Source organism: Homalodisca vitripennis, chromosome 4 (genome assembly GCF_021130785.1).
Source record: "Homalodisca vitripennis isolate AUS2020 chromosome 4, UT_GWSS_2.1, whole genome shotgun sequence".
Taxonomy (NCBI): domain Eukaryota; kingdom Metazoa; phylum Arthropoda; class Insecta; order Hemiptera; family Cicadellidae; genus Homalodisca; species Homalodisca vitripennis.
Genome location: NC_060210.1, coordinates 40,008,184 through 40,028,200, shown reverse-complemented (window position 1 = coordinate 40,028,200; position 20,017 = coordinate 40,008,184).

Here is a 20,017-nt window from a genome sequence, read left to right as displayed (position 1 = left end):
ATTACTATTATGTCTTTTTCAAAACTAACTAAAAAGAGGAAAATAGAAGGTGAGTGCATGACCTCACCTTCCATTTTAAATATTTCTCTTTGCCAGCTAATTCTCTTTGCCTTCACCAAAGCCACAATATCAGGATCCTGGTATACATCGCGTAATTCTCTATTTTTTCTTATTCGCCACACCCCTTCATCACATATTGGTCCAAATATTTTTCGGAGAACTTTATTCTCAAAAACAATCAACCGCCCCTCATTTTTCTTCGTTAATGTCCATGTTTCACTTCCATACATTAGGACTGGTTGAATGATTGTTTTATAAATTCTTATTTTGGAGCATTGTGACAACAATCTTGACGTAAAGAGTTTTGTACACGCCCCAAGACACCTATTTGCATTAGCTAATTTGCTTTGTATCTCTATATCCTCCACGTTTTTGCTGTTTATTGTTACACCCAAATATTTAAAACTTTCTACCCAGCCAATCGAGTAGTTATCAATGCTTAAGTTTGTTCTCACATTTCCAGCATGTCTTCCAAAATGAATAATTTTAGTTTTATCTTCATTTAGCTCTAAGCCTACTGTTTGACATTCTTTAATAAAACTTTTTGTTAGTGTGGAGAGGTCATCCAAACTTTCTGACAAGATCACTACATCATCCGCAAATGCCATTACGTTCAGGTCCACTCCTAATTTAACCCCTCTTTGTAGTCTTTTAACTTTTTGTAATGCCTCTTCCACAGCCAGGTTGAAGAGAGTGGGAGAAATCCCATCTCCCTGTCTTACTCCAGTGTTGATAAGGAAGTTTTCCGACATTTCTCCATCTATTCTTATTTTGGCCTTTGAGTCACTTATACACATTTTTGACAGTCTTATCAGTTTTTGCGGGATTCCATGTTTTTCCATCTTCTTGAATAGAGCATTCCTATCTATGCTGTCATAAGCTTTCTTGAAGTCTATAAAAATTCCATAGAAGCCTTTGTTGAACTCATAATATTTTGAGATTGCCTGTTTAAGTAGGAAAATTTGATCTATTGTGGACCTGCCTTTCATAAATCCTGATTGCTGTTCATCAATTATTGCTTCAGTATAAGGACTTAATCTTGATAGTAATATTTTTGAAAATATCTTGTAGACGGTGTTCAAAAGAGATATTCCTCTATAATTAGAACATAATTGTTTATCCCCCTTTTTGTGCAGAGGAATTACCACTGCTTCTCTCCATACCTCCGGTATAATTTCCTCTTCCCATACTTTTGTAATAAGTTTATGTATTTCTTTTATCAGGAATTTTCCTCCACTTTTAATAATCTCACTTGTAATTCCGTCTTCACCAGGAGCCTTATTGCATTTAAGCTTCGCTACCGCGTCTTCTACTTCTTGCGTAGAGGGTGGCATCACCTCCGGTTGTACATGTTGGTAATTTAATTCATCGTCAACGCTTCTGTTTGTACAGTGGTCACAATTCAGGAGTTCTTCAAAGTAGTCTTTCCACACTTTAACCCCTGATTCTTTGTCCATCACTAACTGTCCATTTTTGTCTTTTATGCCATAGCTTTTTGCTGAGACGCCTTGTTTGAAAAAACGGATTGTTCTGTAAAAATCTCTTGCGTTATTTGCTGTTCTGTCATTCTCAGCCTTGGTAAGTTTTCCGTTTAGGAAGTCTCTTTTCGCTCGTCTAAGTACCACTCTGGTATTTCTGTTAGCTTCACAGTATTCTGTCCTAAGTCGTTCTGTCATTCTTCTGCCTTCTTCATGCACATTGTTCCTGCTTGCTAACCACCTGTGCTTTATTTCTCTTCTCTTGTTTACGGCTGTCCTGCATTCCTCTGTAAGCCAAGGATTCTTCTTCATATTTTCCTTTGTGCCACACACTTCCTTTACTGTTTCAGTGACTATAGTTTGTAAATTTTTCCATTGTTTTCCAATCTTGTCTGACTCAGTCATTTGTGTCTCTATGCTTTCATCTTCCAATATTTGGAATCTATTACTCAATTTAATTTTAAATTCCCTCTGCACTTCTGGTATTGCTATTTTGTCAGACGCTAATTGTTCTTTCCTAGGTGTTCTCTTTTTATTCACATTTATTCTTTGTCTTAAGCTAATTAAGACTAAATAGTGGTCTGTACCAAATTCTGCGCCTCTGACTGTGCGCACATTTGTAATGCTGCTATAATGTCTATTGTCTACTAATACATGATCAATTTGGTTGCTTGTTTTCCCATCTGGAGAAACCCATGTAGCTTTGTGAATTCTTTTCCTTGGGAACATTGTGCTACATAATTTCATATTTGTTGAACTAGCTAAAGTGAGCAGTCTCAACCCGTTTTCATTTGCTGAATCATGTAAACTCTCCTTTCCAGCTACTTCTGTCCAATAGTTTTCTTTGCCCACTTTTGCATTAGCATCACCCATCACCAACTTCACATCATATTGAGGCAGCTTATTTATCTCTTCCTCTAGCCTGCCATAGAATACATCTTTCTCCTCATCTTCAGCCTCCTCTGTAGGAGCATATAAGTTTATTAACGAAAGATTCTTGAATTTCCCGCTTAACCTAATATTGCACAGTCTTTCACTAATTGGTGTAAAGCCTATTACTGATTCAGTAATATTTTTCTTCACCGCATATCCTACCCCTCCATAATATCTGCCATCGTCCGTACCACTATAATAAATTGCATATTCTTTGGTATTAATTTTCCCAGCCAGTGGCCATCTGGTTTCCTGCAATGCAACTATGTCTAAATTATACCTACTTAATTCTTTGGCTAAAATATCACACCCACCAGGCACCGCTAGTGTTCTGATGTTCCATGTAGTATATGTATATATATATATATTGTAGTATATGAAATTTAAAAAAAATAACAAAAATGTGTATAAAACTAATTTGTTATGTTAAAGAATTTAGTGTCTCATTCAATTTTAAAACATAAGAAATAACCATTTAATAATTATTAATTATTACTTGCTAATTAGCAAACATACCTTTTAAAGATATATAATATTACAGCCCGTTATAAGAAGTAGTCACTTCTGTCGGTCAGTCTCGTAGCTTGCCTTACTTTTTTTATCTGTTGGGGGGGGATTGTAAAAAGTTCTGTAATCATACAGGAAACAGGGCATCTGAAATGAACTATATAGGCTTGGCATTTTGCGTGCAGTCTTAGTGAAACCTTTACGATACGTGACTTTTACCTTGTATAAGCTGTAAATATTCAATGATACTGAATTAATGCTTGGAAATTGGACCAAAACTTCGAGTAATGATTAAATAGACTTCATTAGCTAAATAAAAAGTATACTTTTTTGTCCACTTTGTGTAGGTACTTTGTTGGATATTCATACAATACATTTAAAAACATTTAGTTTACTCAAATTTTAAGACATACAAAACATGTCTGTTAAGCTTGCAGGTATTCTAAAGGTGAGTACATAATTCCTAATGTTTTGCATAAATATAAATAAATAAAAACTGGTTTTGAAAATTTTGTTTGTTTCTATGCAGAATTAGAGGATACGTCTGTATTCCTGTAAATTGACTTGAGGCATTGGCTCTCTAAAGCTATTATAAATAAGTTTTGACAATTCGTTATGGAAATACTGTAGACCTAATTTAAATTCTGTTTTAATTTTAAAAATGAGAGTTTAACTGATAACAATTTAGAAATTGTTGATTATAAAACATTTGTTTCAGATAATTAATATAAATAATAAATGCCAAATATTTCTTGTGTAAGATTTACAGCAATGAACTGTAACTGCATTATTTACTGCGTGCAGTTCTCATGGATTTGTCGCTTTGATGTAACAGTATATAGGATTATCCGCAAGCTTAAAACCGGGCCAAACCCTAGCATTCAAGTTTATCAGGGCTCATTCAGCCGTTCATTAGTGCTGAGTGATGGAGAAACTTGTCTTGAGTCACATCCAGTTGTAACCTGTTTACTATAACGATATCAAAAACGTCTTTATTGCTTGTCCTTTGAATAACCAACTTGACGTAATTTCAGTGGCATAATATTCTTTGGCGTGGCCAAACGCAAAGTGTTAGGCTCGCTTTATATAAAAAATTGAAATTAATACAAGCAATGTTTATATAGAATGATTGTAACTAATTCCCAAATTGTTATAAAAGATAATGAAACATCATTCAAATTAATACAAGAAATAATAAAAAACATAAAAAAGAACGGTGATATTGTGGCGTATGATGCAACAAAAATTTTCACTAGAAGATTTTGTTTCACCTCCATACTATAAAAAAGAAGTGTGCTTACATCTACAGTAGTGTGCTCAATTAATTATACCAAAATTCTACCGCCTCCCTTTCTGTGGTATTGAAACAAATGCATGATGGACACAAATAAAACAACACACACACTCACGTTTTTACAACTTCCATATTTTATAAATTAGGATGTTAAAAAACAATATGTAGATCATATATATATATATATATATATATATATATATATATATATATATATATATATATTATTTATTGAGATCTGAGAACCCTAAATTTGTCTACAAACCTTTTTTTGACAACAGTCTTTAAATGTAAAGTTAGGGTTAGACTAGATTGTCTATTACATCTGCACTGCTAGCAGTTACCCTCTCCTTCGCTTATTATAAAGTTGTCTAGGACTGAAGCTTTAAGTTAAATCAGAAATTTATTTTCAGAACAATTGTTTATTATAACAGCACCTTAAAATAGTGTTTTGCTATTTAATATACGTCATTGTCTCTTAATTGTAGTTTATAATTTACAGGCACGTTGAAGACTAATCTTTTATCATCTAAGTTTAATTTGTAACTGCTTAAATTTTAAAATCTAAACCATTCTGGTATCCACCTGAAAACACACAAAAAATGGCATTAAAATCGGTCCAGCCGTTTATGACATCAATGACATTCACACGCACAAGATACTATATATATTTTCATATTTTCTCATTTAATATAATTTATTCTGTATAGATAATTTTTATGTATGAAGCATGTGATAATATTACTAATTGCAACATCAATCCCTTAACGCAATGGATTCTACAATATTTTTGCTAGTCAATCTTTAGCTAACACAAACAAACTGAATGGTTTGCCCACTCGAGAGCATGCCACACCATGTAATTGCCAGTGTGAAAAGCAATACTTCTACACGGATGCTTTTTTACAACCTACGGTGCAAACCTATATGAAGACTTCTGGTTCTGGTGTGAATTATATTTTCCACGCTAATGTTGAGTTTCCTTTCTTCCCAAGAACAAGAAAAAATTGTAAAACTGGTTTATTTATGGTCATTGTAATTTACTTTGATATTAGTGTTTTTTCCATTGCTGATTTTGCCTCTTTTCTGATAAAAAAAATATACATATACATACATACACAGCTCTGATAACCCCACTTTTGTAAAAAGACAAATAATTTAATAATACCATTGTTTGAATGGTAAGTAATGTCAGACTTTAATTGTCGTTTATATCTGTACTTCTAGCAGTTACCCGCTCCTTTGCACGCAATTTAGTAGGCGTTATACGTGTATGACCACTACTGGTTTGAGTGAATTTTATTTCCGACGCCAATGTTGAGTTTGCATTGTTGCCACGATCAAGAAAATACGTTAAAAGTTTATACTTATGGCTATTATACGAGTAATTTAATAGTAATCCTAATCATTTCTAATAATCTTAATATTTGATTAAAATGCACAGCTAAAAGTTCGTTAACATTGACACTACGCGTTTGTTTCCTTTTTAACTGAAAAACATTGTTAATATTTTAGAAGATTTAGAGCTGGAACTAGTACATTAGTTCAGGCACAGTCCAGCGAATTTTCATCTAGCATAATACTTGCCGACTGCTTCAAAGGGAGTCTTCGGTGTCAAATTCTGACAATCTTATGTTTTGGAATATTTTGTAAAATAGATAAGTACTTACCTAATCGCTGAAATGTAAAACAACGTTAAAAATATTACTACAAATTAAAATAATAAACAATGTTTACACAGAACAGTTGATAACATTAGAAATGCTGTTTTACTTAATATTTCAGAACTTTAGAGGGATTATGTTGCTAATTAAAGGCCAGTGAGGTGTGGCCCGGAGGGATTTAAAAAATATGCATATATTCATCCCAATGACCTTAAAAAACTTTATGTCAAACATCAGCGCAGTTGTTTGAATAGTTTATGGTTGAATAAATAATCAAGTTAATTTTACAGACACACAATAATTCAAGTAACGTTTAATAAATAATGTTACTTAATGATGGTAATTACTGCTTGTATTTAAAAATTGAATGATATGAGATATAAATTTTTTTGTAGGCTGAAAAGTCCTGCGAAAAACAACAAATAAAAAAGACGCAAGGTACACGCACATGTACTTTATTATAAAGTGGTCTAAAATTCAAGCTTTAAGTTCAACCATATGTAATTTATTCTAAACACATATTTGTGTTTGTGTTATGTTGTACATCTAACTTAGCGCCTTAAAATAGTGTTTGGCTATATAACAAATGTAACTGTCTCGTATTTGTAGTTTTCAATATGCAGGTGCTTTGAAAACTGTGATCTTCTACATTTCATTGGTGGTCCACTCTGAACACTTCTGGGTATGAAAAATAGATAGTAGCCGATTCTCAAACCTACTGAATATGCATATAAATTTGGTAAAAATCGGTAAAGCCGTTTCGGAGGAGTAAGGTAACTAACATTACGACACGAGAATTTTATATTTAAGATATATATGTATATGTATATAGAAGATTAATGAAGCCAATTGGTATTACAGAAAATCTATCAGCCTACTGGTGTTGTGTTTATTTTTATCTTCTTGTGAATAATGAACAATAACTCCTTTTCAGTTTTGTAGATAAATCTACTTATCTGAAGCAATTTATATATCACGCCAACAAAATTGCCAAGTTAAATTGCCACATCATGCTTTTGACGGCTTGTATGTCCTTAGGTCTCACACCACGTGGCCTGCAACCCAAATTTCCACTTTGAATTAACTAATCTAGTTTTGGATTCATACAAGACTCTTGCCCTGCAACACGGAAAACTTGCTGCTACATTTGGAGATTTCAAATAAGTATCAAGGTGCAATTTATGACCTTAAAATAATACTATCAAACTCACAGAAATTTATATCTAAAACATTTCATTCTTTACTTCTCAAGCTGACAACTCTGCAAGCGAGTTCTAAAAACTTTTGCAATTCAGCTGATAGATACCAAAATAATAGTGCAATTTCGCATCATTTTTGGGCTGGTACTAGTTCAGTTTATGATCAAAATAACCTGTCTCAACTCCTCATTATCAATTCAAATGTTAATTCTTGTATTCAACAACAAACATTTTTGCAAATATCCTCATGTGAAACACCCTCGATAATCTACATATACCTCCTAGCTTTCTAATAATTTCTACGTCTTCCTTTGAAATCCCTTCAAATCCCTCCGATTACATAGTATTTTAAGTCAACGCTCCCCTAAATCCTATTACTTAATATTTTATCTTAAATAGTGTTTAACATATAAATCTAATATGGAGTTTATTCTAACCTCTTCGTGAGTATTTCCATTTTTATTTTGTAGGCATTAAGGAGGTTCAGTAGCAGAACCAATAACACAATTTATTCATATCGAAATGCAAATCGTATCTCATATATGAATGATGATTGCTTGAGTGATGAACTTTTCCCGTGTAAACAGAAGATAATTCTGAAAATTATTTTGATTCTTTGTTCTGTGAGATTTGCTTGAAAGTGGTAAGTGAAATGGGTGTGATCCAATGCTGAACACTAGTGATTGCGTCCATCTCCTCAAAATTTTGTAAGTATGAGTTAAAAGTTCTATAGAAAAGTTATCAGTGAGTTGCTTGATGGTATGACAAAGGAGAGGTAAATTCCTCCTTAAAGGTGATGTTCTGTCATTCGGGCTCATCATTTGGAGGCCAATCATCACTTTCTGTCTCGTACGCCGGTGCCTCTGGGACGTTGTTTGTTTTTCTTTGCGATTCAGTGTTCTAAGAAAGAGTTGATCACCTCTATAAAATATAGATATCTTATCTACGGTTTTCACATGAAATGCCTTTAAAGTATCTGTGATATCCCATTAATTCAACAATTTTCTTGACTCTTCTGTAAATATTTCAGTTAATATGACTCTTTTATTGTTTTAAGTTCAATTATGTTCGGCCACCTAAACTCCGATCATCAGTAGTCAGCTATATTTAGTGAAGTGAAAGTAGCATCCGCATTTGCTTTTACAACGGTTATACTGAAAATTTCAGTCATTTGTTCTATATTGTCAGCACTTCAACTCGAGAAGCTGTACAGGCATCTGGCAATGTGAGTCATTTTGCCGCTGTTAACGTTTTGATAGAGTTATGAGTGCCAAATGGTTATCGAGAACAAGTATCAAGCATCTATTAGTGCATATCAGCAGTGTTTGAAATGGCAGAAAATTGACTGCAATGTCGCCATACGAGTTTGAGGTGTGGTCTAAAGCAAGACAATCCCTTGTCAATTTTATTTTATTTAGTTACGTAAAACTATTTGACGTTTCTCACAATCTGTTCTCATGCTTGCGGTCTTAAAGTGGTGATTGTGGCCCTAGGGCTTGTATTTAATCCATAATTGCAGTGTTTTGCCTTATGTCCTGGTCAGCAAAGTCCTTGTTTTGCCTTTGATTTTATGTTCAGTTTAGTAGAATATGCATTTTTTCCCCAGATGACTGTTTTGAGATATAATATGGACTCCAAGATCGAGATGTAATCGAAGAAGGTAGGTGGAAATCAAATCACTGGTAACTACGGCACAAAAAATGCAACTTTTAATGCTCAGCAATGCTTGAACACTTAATTTTGTATCACAGTTTATCGAATGACACGGCAATGTTAAGAGAATTGAGATCAATGGATCCCTCAGGTTGTGCTTTTAATCCGATGGTTTTGGATGCTTAAAGGGCATTTAATGACTTTTCCACCGTAGAGTAAGCGATGTTCCCTCCACCTTCTGTTCCTTTACTGGATTTAACCCTTTCCGGTTTGATATTTGAAAAAGTTGCCATCCTCTGTCTTATTCTTGTTTATGTGGGATGAAACTTCATGCAAAAAGTCGACTCAGATAGTTATATTGGACACTAGCTGTTACCCGCGGCTTCGCACGCAATCTTTAGAACCGAAGTCCTTTTACTACTTAGTAAAAGAACTTATGATGTAATATGATGGAGTTCTATGAAAATTTTAAAACGTAAATAGGCATACATTAAGTAGATATTATTTAAGTTCATGGTAAATAGTATCAGAATTTAATTGATTTAATATATCTTGTTTCGCACGTGGAAGAGCATTTCTGGTTCAAATTAATTATATTTCCAACGTCACAGCTGAGCCTGCATTGTTACCCCGATCAAGAAAATACAATACTCAGGTCTCGAAAACTTACTTCGGTCAAAAAGCGTCTATTTCTAGCCTTTATCACATATTTCAGGTCTGATATTTCCAGTACCGTACCATATTAGAGTTTGCCTTGTCCTGTCAAGTAAAAAAAGTATACTAACGTATAGGGCCAAGAACCCTACTTCGATTAAAAAATACCTACTGCAGACCGTTTAAATTCACTTACTATGTCACAATTTAGCTTGCCATATTACCTCGATCAAAATACTATATAGTTAGATTATGCAGTTCTTGGAAATCTACTTTGGTCAAAATCATCTACTATGCGTTTCTGTAATAAATTTCCGTCTCAAATATTTCCAGGGACATAGTTGGGTTTGCCTTTTTGTCCTGATGAAAAAAATATACACATAATTAGGACTGAAAAGCCTATTACGATCTAGGGAGAAGTCCTACTCATTTCCTGTGTACTTTCGGTATAAGGAAGAAATCCTAATTAAGGTTACGCAACATTCCAAAATAAAAGTTTTTTGTTACAGGGCATGTTAGTGTTAATTTCCCTGCTTTCCCATAAGCCAACGTTAAAATACCATATCACAATGTCAAGGGAGCCCACCAGTTTAAAGTAACGTATGTGAAAACATTCATGACTTTGTTCATTAAGGTTGGTTTTATAACAGTGTTTAAATAATATACTGGGTGTCCCAAAATTACAGGACCAAACTTCACCAAATTGTTCAGGAGGTCAAACTGAACGAAAAATGTTATATAATGTATAGTCCTATCTTGCTTCGTTTACCTTAGATCGGCCATTTTGTTTTTTTACATACAAGTAATTTTATTTTCAATAAGGGTTTACCGATTTTGTTGAAACTTGCCATAAATATTATAAACATGAACATAAGTTGTAAAAAAATAAACGAAGCAAGATAGGACTATACATTATATAACATTTTTCGTTCAGTTTGACCTCCTGAACAATTTGGTGAAGTTTGGTCCTGTAATTTTGGGACACCCAGTATAAAATGCATTAGATGATTTAAATTCATCACTGGCACGATCTGGAGCAAAATTTTGATATTAACTTTTTATTTACTACGGACATGGTTTATATTAGATAAATATTGCAGTAAAGGTGAAATTTTACGTAAAGTTTGAATTGTATTATCTGGATAGTAAAGTCTATGCTTAACAGTGATTGCAGAAACAGATGAAACAATATTTTCTGTTTCTCTTAAACTTACTCTATGCTTTCAAACTATAAATGTAAAGAAATTTAAAACGTTAATTAAATGATATAAACATATATTTCTTTTGTCACATTATATATGTTTACAAAGAACAGCTGATTAAATTTGAACGGGCTCTTTCACTTAATAACACATGTTTGCTGAAATGCATTTTCTTACGGTTATTTCCGTAACTTTTAGAGACCAGTGGGGCGGAATATTTTGAACTTTTATGACATTTTAATACTTATTATCCTATTCCTACTTATAAATAGTGTAACTAACACGACTTTCTTGTATATATGTATATATAGATTAAAATGTCATAAGAGTTAATTACATTTCTTTCATGATTTATTCTACGATTTTCTCGTTACCATAACGACTACCCATTAAACCAATCTAAAGATTTTCTCTAACGCTCAGCCAAATTCAACAGAGTGACATACACAATTATTGAATTCGATGTTGCCTGTATAGAAATAAAGGTTCTGGAGAAATTTTGATGTCCATAGGTCAGTTTTCTCTCGAGATATCATGCGAACGGACAGACTTAAGTGAAATTTTGCCAGTCTCCTAAGTGATAGAGTTATCTAATGCTCAACCAAACACAAAACTAGACATAAAGAGGCAAGATCTTCCTAAACAATTAATGTGATATTACCAACCTAAAAATAATATTTAAAATTGCACGTTATGTATTGCTGTTAGCTAACATTTGAATATGTTTTGTGTGAGCTATTGAAAGACAATGTTTTGTGTGATGCTCGGAGGTACAATTCAGGGCTGTACCCAACTATGTGCTTGACTGCAGGACGTGAAAGAATCCCTCAGCAATCATTTGTACCGTTCACGATCCATCCGTCACATACTCGACCATTCCCTTCGACTAATGGCTCCGTATCGGTGTTTAGATTTGAAAATTCATTCCACCAATTCGATGTACTAGAATATCCAAATAACCTCTAAAAAAGGATATAAAAAGTCCATCTAAAGGGATAAAAACTTATCCTTCTTAAAGGATATAAAACATAATCTTATCACAGAATTTGTTATTTCTTATATAAGGATATAAAGGATATAACTTGTTGAGCTTTAGCGAGGCCTATCACTCGAGGAACAGTTTCATTTCTGTCTGTCGGTATGTCTTACTGTCCTATCGATCTGTCCAGACGAAATCTCGTCAATTTTGCATGAAGTTTCATTTATATATTAGTAACACTGAGTTCGATGATAGTGCAGTCACTCCATGGGATTTAGCTGAACGCTAGCGAACATTTTTACATTGATCTTATGGGTATCAATAATGACAAGGAGAAAGTAGTTGAAGAAATACATTTTAATCAAACTAAGTAAATTACGTGAGATTTTAACATTTGCCATTTTTATTTATAGACTGAAAAATAATAATACAAATGTGAAAGTTCATGACGAGATTTGATTTCAGTGAATTCTTGTGTTGTAATACCCTCCGTATTTTTACTTTTATTATTTAAACACTGCCATAAAACCTAACGCAATAACGAAAATGTGAATGTATCATGGGTTCAGATATCTAGAGAAAGATTTCCTATTTAGACTTTAATAAGGTCTCAGTAGACAAGCATGAGTTCTATGATGGAGCATGGAATTTGGATTAACGTCATTGAAGCCCACTTAGTACGCTGACTCAATTTCTCTTTTGTCTGTTTGGGGAATATACAAATTTATTTTCTATATAATTGCCTCTCTGTTTACTTATCCGAAGGATGTCTCGGGTATGAAATGAGCAATTGACTTGAAATTTTGTATGTTACCTCAGCGAAGCCTGAGCACGGCACGTGGTATGGTAGCTCCTACCTCGTATTATTATTTTAAAAACTAATATTTTATGCAACTGTTTCATTATATGGATTTCTGTGTAAGATACATTTGTCTTGATGCATTTTTACACTAATTATTAATTTAAAGAAATTTTGTATGAAATAAACTGTAATAAATTTTAATATCTAACGAATAATTCTAAAGATTTTAGAATTATTTAGTCTCATGGATGACAAGGGTTTAATGAGGTGTATAACTATGGTTATTAAGAAATATTTTTTTAGGTAGGAAGTGTAGGGGGAACGATGTTTCTATTATCGATCGCCGATTACTATTGGTTCTGGGTATTTTCTCTGCCTTCTGCTATCCTGTTCAAAAGTCAACAAAATACAATTATTTGGCGAATTACAAGGATTTAGTAAGTTGTAACCAGTATGTGGTAGAAAAGTGTTCATACACACTTCTCTTATTTTTCCTGGAATTGCTCGAGAAAACACATATATTTTTGTGGGAAGTGAAGTTCATCCGACGCGTTGAATCTGTCGACATTCCATAAACTATAACGGACTCTGCTACTCAATATTATTGAAAACCTACTCATCCTAAACTGGGACTCTTCTGTCGATATAGGTGTCCACGATGTCTGTAAGCTGTAATCAATAATAATCGAACTGCCATAAATATTTAAACTTGGCCGGCAACATAAACTGAACAAACTCGAAAAAGGACCGTAATAGGAGAGATAAGCAATTAAAAGAGAACTCTGGTAATCGCGATACAACCATGGTCAGATCAGCTGACACGAATGTGCCCGAAACAGGTATTCTCCCATGGTGTTTTACTGAGCGATGTGAATAAGCTCAAATTGTGACACTATAGTATGTAAGTTCACACACAACTTTTACCAGTTTCCAATGCGAAGGGCGTTAGGCGAAAGGGAGTAAGCCGCGTTAGCTCTAACCCATTGTTCGTCTTGGCTTCTCGATCGTTGGATCCTCAATGTTTATTTTAGAACAGTGCTAAATGAGGATAATTCTGTATCAATTTGTTTAAAAGCTTGGAATTATGATGTCTTGCTGTGAGTTGAAGGCTAACGATCCATAAAAGCCGCAAACGGAGTGTTGTTAAACGTGATGGCCAATTATGCCGAGCTTTGTTTGACACTATAGCCGCAGTTAGAGTGATTAAAACTAAGTTTTGTTTGACAATTACTTACCAAGTTTACTTTTGGTAAAGAATGTCATTGAGTTGCTATTTTATTTAACACTGAAAATATTGGAAACATTTCAATTTTACTCTAGTTAACAATTTCATAATATTTGGAATATCCCTCGTATATGAAGGATATGTTTATCATTACAGATTTGTAGTGCACTACAGTTCATTACACTATGGTGATGACTAACATTACAAAGCTCCTAAAATAAGCCTTAATATACCGTGCAAATATAAGTGGAACATCCACTTTAACTATTATAATAATAATTTTCATCCTTTATTGCCAGTTGCCAATTATGTCAGAACTCTTATGATGTTTGTCTACGAAATCTTCAGCACTTTCTTTCTCAATATTACTCTATTTATTAATGAATAAAAACATGTTTTACTTTTTTAACTTCAAGAAGAGAGTATTTTACAGTTCTTTAAACTCTATAATTTAGTTTATTACAGTACTTTATAACAAATGAACAATGGCCGTGAAAACCTGATTTATTCAATGTAACATGTATTGTAAATTTAATTTATTTATTATTTTAGGGGTAATTTCAGACCTGTATAAAGTCTAATGTTTTTAACAAAACACTCGTATATAGTCTTATAAATAGTGAGAAATTTTAAGAAAAAGTAACTCTGGGAGATAGAACTTTCTTTACTGAAACATGAGACGTTATTCAACGTAAATAAGTAGATATGTGTTAAAGTAAAGTTGAATAAATTATTGTTTCTTCAATTGTTATAAAGAATCCATCACTTCTTTCCATCCAACCACTTAGATTAAGTGGTATGTTTAAATGTTTGCATATATCCTAATTTTAAGGCAGTTAAATACTTTTAAACGTTTCTGTTTTCTCAATAGTTATATTAAAGGGAAGTCTGGAAAGAAAAAAATAGCTCAAAGATATCAGATTTAGATCTTTCTTCCACCGCATTCAAATGACACACACATTCATTTCAAAAACATTTACTTAAAGTTATCTTATATCGTGCTTGTGCTTAATGTTAGTTATTTTATTTTGGTATGGAAGTTTAGGAGTTTAAAAGATAACGTGATTAAACATTAGAGATTATGAGGATCATATCAAATTATATAGTCAGTTAGTTAACTAATTCAAGTGCAACTTTCTAAATTGCAACAATACCATACCCAAGCATGGAACAGAAATTACAGTTCAACGATTGAATTAGACTCGACTCAAAGTACAAACTCACCGAACAGTCTGAACACACAGAATCAATTCAATTATTCCTACACTCGAAGTTCATGTACGTCTTCTTCAACTTATGAATGTTATTATTAGTAGTGTCACTAATAAAAGCAAATGATAATTTAGCATGCATTCTTACGACTGTGTCTATAAACAATTGTAAGAATCGATACATTTGTATCTTCCTATAAATCCCTGTAAAATTGCTATTACATATTTTCGAACCCATTTAGCACTGAGACGTAGTGAAAACGACCATTATATACTCGTATGTGATAGTAATACACATAGGCTTATTCAAGGAGGGGTGGTTGGTGGTTGTAACCCTCCCCAATGATGTAAATAATCAAGGTATATTTTAATTTGAATTAAATTGAAAGCATACTCTAGTCGAACAATGTATCATAGTTCAGTTTTGTTTGATCTCCAAAAGAGAAATTTTTGATTATTTTACAGCCGTTTTCGTAAAGCATAAAATAATAATAATAATGCTCGCAGACCGGGTGGTGGGGGGGGGGGGGGGGGGGTGTGCTCCCTGACTTTACGGGGAAATACGAAACACTTATAATGGTAACCTTCATATTAGGTCATCTTAGATACGCATGTGCTAATACACATACTATTATCATAATAGTAGTACTGAAATTTGAAACATCCAGGTAGGCAAGACAGGCATAGAAATTTTAATTTCTTTTTTATAGTGATACAATTATATTTATAGGCTGAGGTTTTACATTTTACATTGATCTTGGGTGGGTAAACGACAAAATCGCAGAATAAATAAATTTTTAAACGTAATGAGAACAATAAAAATGACATTTTAACATATGACATAGTGACACACGTCTCCTGATGAAATAAGCTACATTCTTGCGTTTTGCAAGCAACCAGTAACCTGTTGTGTGGTGTACTTCTACCTTGTTTAAATAGTTAATGAATAAATATTCATTTCCTATGCTTTGTTTGAAGGTTATTTTTGACGATGGAAGGATTGTGAAGGAAACATCCTATTTCCTATGGTATGCACATGTCTTAGTCTATACTCTTTACTGAATTTACCCTGCCTCTACATTATCGAGATCGTCCTGTTTTGTCGACAAAACTGTTAGTTGGTATTGGGCAGGAATTTTCATCAGTACAGAACAAGAGGCAGAGATAACTTTCGAATGGAACAACACAGAATGACAGCTTTTGACGTTGCCGCCTCAAGTTGGTGTCAGACTAATCAATAGGCTCCCTGATGAAATCGAACAAATCAATGACCTAAAAGAATCAAAGCTCGCCCGAAAAAACTGGCGCCAAACATGTTTTACTCTGTTTAAGATTTCAAAATGAACCACTGGGATTCAATTTAGAAAGTTCTGAAAACATTAAGAACCATGAAACCCCCGGTTGTGATATATAATAAAAATTGTACGTTTCATGTTGGCAAAGTAGTTTAAATAATGTATTTCCTTAATGTACTCTGTTGACGCATGCAATGCAATATTGTAAACTGTGTCTACGCAATTAAGGTTATTATTATATATGTAAAGCACTCAATAGTCTTTATATATAGGGAATTAAATGTTTGATTTTCTTGGGTTTATTTTTGTAATCATTACAGCTTAATATAATATTAATGATTTAAAATTTCTTCAGCCAATCTACGAAATATTAAGCGCTATGTTTTTAAGTAGACCAAATATGGTACTTGGATACACTACTGCGCAGCTGATATCTAGGAACAATTTAATGCATCGGCTAAAGGGCGACATGGTTTTGACAAATAAACAAAATACAATTTAAAAAATTAGTTTTAGTGGATATTTTGAAACCGAAGGAATTAAAGCGTATTGACTGTGTGGTATGTGTTGTCTTTTACAGATGCGTGACAAACTCTACGTGCTAACAATTTCCACCGTGAAGGTATCGGGTCTCATTTCTGCAATAAATTACTACTCAAAATTAAGGATTACGATTCTCGCTTACTCGCCAGCCATGTTTGAGTATAAATGCTATAACAAAACATATCTTCTATATTATAAGCATAGATTCTCACACCAATATAGTTATCTCAAAGCGAGGAAAATACTGGCAGGAAGAAGATTCTATCGAGACAATGATTACAGTGACACATACACATTTTTCTGAGACGTAAACTCCTATTACTTTAAAAGATTGTCTGAACTTGAGTAACGTTGGATGAAGGATGTGTATGCTTATAAATAATCTGTATGTATGTTTAAAGCATTTTTTTCTTGTTGGTCTATTTTTTAAGCGTTCCCATTTTTACTTCCGGAGGCGAATATTGTTTCGGTCAAACATTTATTGCAAATATGATTAAAACGGAACTGTTTCTGACGTCGTTGTTGCTGACGTCACCATCATCCGCAATTATCAAGATTAAAAAGTAAAGCTCGCGATACGTGCGATATTCCGGTGTGGCAGCGCCCCTGCTGGGTATTCCTGGCAGATCTTGTATTGTGATATTGATGGCGAGAAACGTGTTTGGCCTTCCGAGAATTTTATTATTAAACCGAAGCAGTTTACGATTCCGGGATCTGAATGTTAATAGTAAACGACTTTTACCACTGCATGCACTTAAAATGTAGTTCACACTTCAGTTAATATATTTCTACTATCGAATAATATTAACTACTCTGATAAGAATCTCTAGCCCGTTTATACTAGTAGCTCGCAATCTAACATGCGATTACTGCAACTGACATGTTATATGGATGGCTTACAACTAATCGTATACGATTATAGTTACATTGCTATAAATGGGTTACAAACCGTGCATCTAAACATAAGCAAAATAGGTACTAGCTTAGATGAAAAACTTAATCATGTCTCTATTTTTGAAATTTTCTGCACGATATTTTGTGACCGTTCGAACTTAAATATCCAGATAAAATAATAATATTTGTCATTAACTAGTGGTGAATTTAGGGAGTGCGATGGATCCCTCCTCCAAAACCATTTGGGATTAATAACACAGTTCTGACATTTTGATATTAAATTAAATAGATCATTTTGTAAATATTATCTTTAAGAAGTAAATTAAAAAAAACCTACTCATTTAGGAGGTATACATTTGAATAATTTACGTCCAGCCAACAGTAACACCGAACAGCAGCTCTTCAAGAGCAATCGTAATTTGGAATCTTAATTTGCATCATTCAATCAGAACAAAATTTTCATATAAAGTGAAATCCACATTTGATTTATACAATAGTTTCAAGTAAACAATCCTTCGTTATTCTTCAGTAGTTTTAGTTTGTTCAGTATAATTTCCACAACACAATAATTAGATTTCATCATCATCATTATCCACTCTTTAATTAGGTCTCTCTAAGTTGACTTTGGTTTATTACCTTTTTGGCTTCATTCTCCGTTTTATCACAACCCTTAGTTTTTCCATAGATAGATTTCTTAGATTCCATAGATTGAATAGATTTCTTCTTTGGTCAGATATTCTTTGATAGTTTTAGTCTGGTGACAAGGAGTTCCATCCTGCATGAAAATTAATTCACCATTGGAATATCACTCTTGTGATTGAGGTAATAACTTTGTTTTCATAACATTTAAATACTGTTATTTTCACATAGTATTATCTACATTAACATCCTGCCTTGTCCTTTTATTGAAATTAGGCTTCACACCATAACAGATCTTGGGTGCTTCACAGCTTGTCTGACACAGTCTGGGTGAAGTTCTTCTACTTAAAGTCTTTTTATAAACTGCGGATTCGACTCACTTACTTGCAATACCGAGTCGTCTGGAAAGCATACTAAAACAAAAAGTTGTTTAAATAATAATTATGAATGGTAATTTTTTCAAAAACTAGAAGCTATAGAACAAACCAAGACCTAGGAATGTCATCTAACTTATCCTAAAAAGCATATAGTCCTAATATGTTAATATTTTTCTTTCAATTTAATAAAGTTAAATATAACTTAACGTAGCCCAATAATTTTAAGTTAACATAATGTGTTTGGTCCACTGAAGTCTCTTTTTGACATGGAGTAAGTTATTTTTTCCTTCTTGACCTGCTTACTTTTAAACCTTGATTATTCAAACCTATTGTAACACTTCCTGATGAAATCTTTACACAATAATCCTCAATTTTGTTGCAAAGTTCTTTAGTAGCGTTTCTGTGATTTAAGAGTGGTAAATTTGTTAATTGTCTGGCCATCCTGTCACTAAAAATCTTCTTCCGACCTCACTTTCATATGTGAGTTCGTTTTAAAATGCCTTTATAGAAATAGTTCTGTTTAGTTCCATTCACAGGTTTTTTGATAAATTTAATTGATGCAGTTTGACGTTGATTAGAGCAGTTTTCTTTCAAAATAACTTTTACAGTGGCCATTTTTCTGGATAAGAGGTCAGATTTCTTAGCTATGAACTCAAAATAAAAACCGTACACAAATACAGAGCACTTTTCTTGATCTTTGAAAAAACATTGTAATGTATTATTTAAAACCAAGGAAATACCTATAAATACTTATTTCAATATTAGAATAATATAACATAACAAAAAGGGCAGATAAAGTAAATCATAAACAGTACACGACAGTTTATTACTCTTAAGTGGGTAAAGCAACACATTTCAGCTCATGCCAAATATTTATATTGTAAGGAACCGACGGAACTACTTTCATTCAGTAGGGCCAGATTATAAAGAGCAAAGAAAAAACATCTCTTTACATGTTAAAGTGGCAATATACGTTAAAGAAACCAGAACAATATTAAATTGCAATTATAAAAAGAACAACAAATAGGGTGAATCTAATAATTTTGCCACATCCGTATAGGTAAAACTATAGTTTTGAGTGGACAAAGAGAAGAAGTCTTTTTATTGCTCAAACTTCCTCAAATTCCAGTTTGAGTGGATGCCTGTGCAGATTAATCCTTATAATGAAGTTTGCTTCCATATGAGTCTTCCATTTACAAATGAGCTTACCATTTTCTATTCATTATGCTGTAGTCATAACAATGGAACAAATATAATTACATTTTTTATCTAAACATAGCTTAAGTGATATATTTTACCTAGTAATTAAATTGAGACGGAATAGCGTATTTAAAATAATACTAAACATTGTTCAAGATAACTAATTAGTTCTTAATTTCATATATAAAAAAAATGTTCTTTAAATCCA